The sequence below is a fragment of the Thamnophis sirtalis genome, unplaced genomic scaffold, assembly GCF_051295495.1.
Source record: "Thamnophis sirtalis isolate CommonGarterSnake01/CBP01778 unplaced genomic scaffold, rThaSir2_p1.2 scaffold_2, whole genome shotgun sequence".
Taxonomy (NCBI): Eukaryota; Metazoa; Chordata; class Lepidosauria; order Squamata; family Natricidae; genus Thamnophis; species Thamnophis sirtalis.
In genome coordinates, this window is record NW_028261382.1 from 176,539,084 (window position 1) to 176,543,629 (window position 4,546).

Sequence of the window (4,546 nt, forward strand, 5' to 3'; positions counted from 1 at the left end):
TTTGCTTAATTTAAGGCAAAGATATAACGAGAGGAGATTTTCAGGGACCTAGTTGTAATGTTTAAAATTAAATGATGCACCAATTAGTGATAATTTCCAGGCTGCTGCAATGGTTCTGGCAGGGCCAAGGAGATCCTTTATATACCCTGATGGTGTGTAAAGCTACCTGAAATTCAAAAGGAAGAATTTTTTTTTTTTTAAGAAGGGGGATAATGAAGATCAATGGCTCTTGTTGCATTTCTTGTTGCAAATACAGCTAATTAGGGATGAAAAGGAAAACAGCAAGAAATCAGTTCAAGCCAAGAACCAGCTGGAAATAAAAAGTGACTTTCAGAGAACTCGGTGAAGGGTGAGCAAGGACGGCTGGCACTACAATAAACTTTATTGCAACTCAGCCAGCACTGAAAAACACTCAAAGACAAAAATACCCAGGAGACAAATGCCGGCTAGTATTTTTTATTTTTTTTATTAATTTTCCCTGCTCCAGCACCGAATGCAGCTTTGTACCTTAACTTCTGCAGTAAAAATAAATAAATTAAAAATCACCTGTTGGATTTCTAGCTGCCAAGACAGGCGAGCAGTAAAAAAGGCACGTGGAACAGGACAAGAAACATGAGTGTTTCTCAACCTTGGCAACTTGGAAGATGTCCGGACTTCAACTCCCAGAATTCCCCAGCCAGCATTCGCTGGCTGGGGAATTCTGGGAGTTGAAGTCCGGACATCTTCAAGTGGCCAAGGTTGAGAAACACTGACCCAGCTTAAGCATTTGGGAGATGGGATCCAATTGAACGGTGACATTCATTTCCCGGTGGATCTCCCAGGCTCCGCTCTCAGGCCCGGATCGAATCGAATCTATTCCTTGGAAAAATCAGAAGAGTTGTAGTTGTTGTTTTTAGTATCAAAAGCTTGTTTTTTCCCCCCCTGGAGTGGTCTCAACCCCCCCTATCTGAGCGGGGGCGTGTGCGCGCACTGAGGATAGCCCAGAACAACTCCGCGCATCTGAAGAAGTGGGCTTTAAAGCAGTGTTTCTCAACCTTGGCAACTTGAAGATGTCCGGGACTTCAACTCCCAGAATCCCCCAGCCATCTTTTCTAGCTGCTGACATTTGAGTCTGGTGGAGGAATTCTGGGAGTTGGAGTCCACGCTTGTTCTAGTTCAGTGTTTCTCAACCTTGGCCACTTGAAGATGTCCGGACTTCAACTCCCAGAATTCCCCAGCCAGCGAATGCTGGCTGGGGAATTCTGGGAGTTGAAGTCCAGACATCTTCAAGTTGACAAGGTTGAGAAACACTGCTTTAAAACCACCATATGCTATAAACCACCATGCGCGGGTCGCGCGAAGCGACATTCCGGAGACGCTTTGGCATCCTCGCCTGCCTCGCTCGCTTAACGCCGGCGTTATGCTTGCAGCGACCGCGTCGCCGGCCTCGGCTTTTTGCAAAACGCGCAAAGGGGAATTTGGCGAGAAGAAGAGGGATTTTTGCACACTCGAGAGGTGCAAAAAACCCCACCACACACACACAAAGCCCCTCTCCTCAAGGGGGCGGAGCTGGGGCACCAAAGGGGAGGAGTTTCCCCGCCACGCCACGCCCCCCTCCCGTGGCTCGCCTGAGCGTTTGGAGCGGATTCTCCAGCCCCGCCCGCTCGCCAGCCGCCGCTTCGCTCTTCCATTCGCCGCCGTCGGCCGAGCAGGGAAGGCGCGCGAGGCTGCGGGCTGCGAGGATGGGGAGGAGGAGGAGGAGGAGCCGGGTAAGCCAAACGTGCTTCTTTATCTCTCTGGAAATAAAGGAATGGAAAGACCGCCAGCCGCCTCTCTCCCCCCCCCCCCCCCGCGCTCTGGGGGTTGCGGGAGAGCGCGCGCGCGGTGGCGGTGGGGCACCCGCTCCATGTGGGGCGCCAGGGACATTAGCCCCAGATGGAAGATTTGCACAGACAGGCAGACAGGCAGGCAGGCGCCCCCGGGGAGCCCTCTCTGTCTGTGCACAAGCGCTGAGCCTTGTTTGGGTGGATAGATGGATAGATGGATAGATAGATAGATAGATAGATAGATAGATAGATAGATAGATAGATAGATAGATAGATAGATAGATGATAGGTAGGTAGGTAGAGAGAGAGATAGGGAGGGAGGGAGAGAGAGAGAGATAGGGAGAGAGAGAGGGAGGGAGGGAGAGAGAGAGATAGGAGGGAGGGAGATAGATAGATAGATAGATAGATAGATAGATAGATAGATAGATAGATGATAGGTAGGTAGGTAGGTAGAGAGAGAGATAGGGAAGGAGGGAGGGAGATAGGGAGGGAGGGAGAGAGAGAGATAGGGAGGGAGAGAGAGAGATAGGGAAGGAGGGAGGGAGATAGGGAGGGAGGGAGAGAGATAGGGAGGGAGAGAGAGAGATAGGGAGGGAGAGAGAGAGATAGGGAAGGAGGGAGGGAGATAGGGAGGGAGGGAGAGAGATAGGGAGGGAGGGAGAGAGATAGGGAAGGAGGGAGGGAGATAGGGAGAGAGAGATAGGGAGGGAGAGAGAGATAGGGAGGGAGGGAGAGAGATAGGTAGGTAGAGAGAGAGATAGGGAGGGAAGGAGGGAGGGAGATAGGGAGGGAGGGAGAGAGAGAGATAGGGAGGGAGAGAGATAGGGAGGGAGGGAGAGAGAGAGATAGGGAGGGAGAGAGAGATAGGGAGAGGGAGAGAGAGAGATAGGGAGGGAGGGAGAGAGATAGATAGATAGACAGATAGATAGGGAGGGAGGGAGGGAAAGAGAGAAAGAGATAGGGAGGAAGGGAGGGAGAGAGAGAGAGAGAGAGACTGTAATGCTGGGACAAGAGTGTGGCGTCTCGAACTCTTTCTGCTGCACACCGGCCTCCCCCCCCCCCGCAGGCTTAACCCTTTCGCCTCTGCAGTCAAACTGTTGCACGCGCGTCGAGGAAGCGGTTTGGGAGGTCTTTAAGTTTAAAGGACTCGCTTCTGATGAAGAGAATGCCCCGGAGGGCTTTGCAAATGTGCGTAGTAGGGGAATCGGTCGTTCGTCATCCTCGGGTTTTTATTTTTAATAGGGAAACTCATCCCAATTTGTGTAGTCCAGGTTTATTATTTCATAGGCTGGAGAGGAAAGGGGATCGGGGGGGGGGGTAGAAATGCTAAAATGCAGCCGATTGAATAAAAGGGACGCCGATGAAGCTTGCAGGAGTCTATAAACTAGGGTGGGCGGGGGTGGGGTGGGGGGTGGAGGTCTGAATTACTTACTACCCAGCGGGGTCTCGGAGAAGGGATTTGGTGCGGAGAAAAGCTTTGTATTTCTGCGTAAGGCTTGGTTGAAGCCAGGAGCTATGAAAAGATAACCTTTCTCTTCGCTTAGTCTCTTAGCCAGGCAGGGGAGACACTAAAGCATCTCTTCCCCTTTTTTGGAAAAAGCTTTCGCTGTTGTTGTTGTTTTCTTTTGTGGGGGGGGGGTGTAGGAAAGCAAAGCAAGCAAGCTGCCTATAATAGACCCAGCTGCAGCTTGGGGGGGTGGGGTGGGGGGGCAGGCTGGGGAGGCTGTCTGTTTCTCCCTTCTATCTCCAGCCAGAATTCCCTCCCTTCCCCCCTTTCTTCTTCTGGAGGAGGAGATAGGAGGAGAAGAGACAGATGTCTAGGTCTTTTTCCTTTTGGCCGATCCTGCTTGACAGGCTGAAGTGAGCACTGCAAGGGCAAGGCAAGAGAAGAGGGGGCCTGGGGGTGGCTGAGCATTGCGGGTCAACCCAAAAGAGGGGGGGACGTTATGTGTTTGTCCCTTGTGGGAGGGACAGGCCCTTTGTTTCAGAAACCTCAAACACCCCCCCCCTCTTTTGCATCTTTTTTAAAAAAGAGAAAACGTATCTTGGGTTGCTAGAGAGTGAGGATGATTGCAGAGCATCTCATTATGCAAGTTGGCCCAGGACAATGCATATATGTTGTATTTGTGCTGATAAATAATTTATTATTTATTAATATATAATTTATATATATGTGTGTGTGTGTGTGTGTGTTTTATATTTGTGCTGAGAAATAAATAAAGGGAGACTAGTATAGATCTATTGCAAGCTATTTAGCTCTCATCAGCTAGCCATACCCTTACTGGGAGTCGAACTTACTGGGAGTCCCAGTTAAGGGTAGGGCTAGCTGATGAGAGCTAAATAGCTTGAAATAGATCTATACTAGTCTCCCTTTATTTATTTATTTATCAGCACAAATATAACACAAATATAACAAAGGCAACAGTAAAAAACATTGGGTTTCTGTCGTGATGGACTCTTGTGACGAGCCGATTGACAGATGATGGAAGCAGTTAGCTTCCTCCCATAATTGGGGCATACCAGGGGTTGTGACACTATATGTTATATTTGTGCTGATAAATAAATAAAGGGAGACTAGTATAGATCTATTTCAAGCTATTTAGCTCTCATCAGCTAGCCATACCCTTGCTGGGAATCGAACCTGTGCTCTATTGCCTCTTAGGCAGATGTGTTAACCATTGAGCTACAGAGCTCGACTCCTTATCAGCCAAGGGTGAAAGGTATATATTTAAAGTCACAAC

The 4,546-nt window shown here is 49.6% G+C and overlaps 1 protein-coding gene across 3 annotated transcripts in view; it reads left to right on the top strand.

Annotated features, from left to right (window-relative positions):
- The first annotated feature begins 1,648 nt into the window (after nucleotides 1-1,648).
- RNF152 (ring finger protein 152) overlaps nucleotides 1,649-4,546 on the top strand; it is a 42,625-nt gene continuing 39,727 nt past the window's right edge. Inside the window, exon 1 of one of the 3 annotated variants that reach the window (XM_087707577.1) lies at nucleotides 1,649-1,748. The gene's annotated coding sequence lies outside the window, so the exon portion shown is untranslated. Of the gene's footprint in view, nucleotides 1,749-2,794; nucleotides 2,994-4,546 lie in introns of those variants that run through there. The other 2 variants (XM_087707580.1, XM_087707578.1) reach the window with 2 other exon arrangements.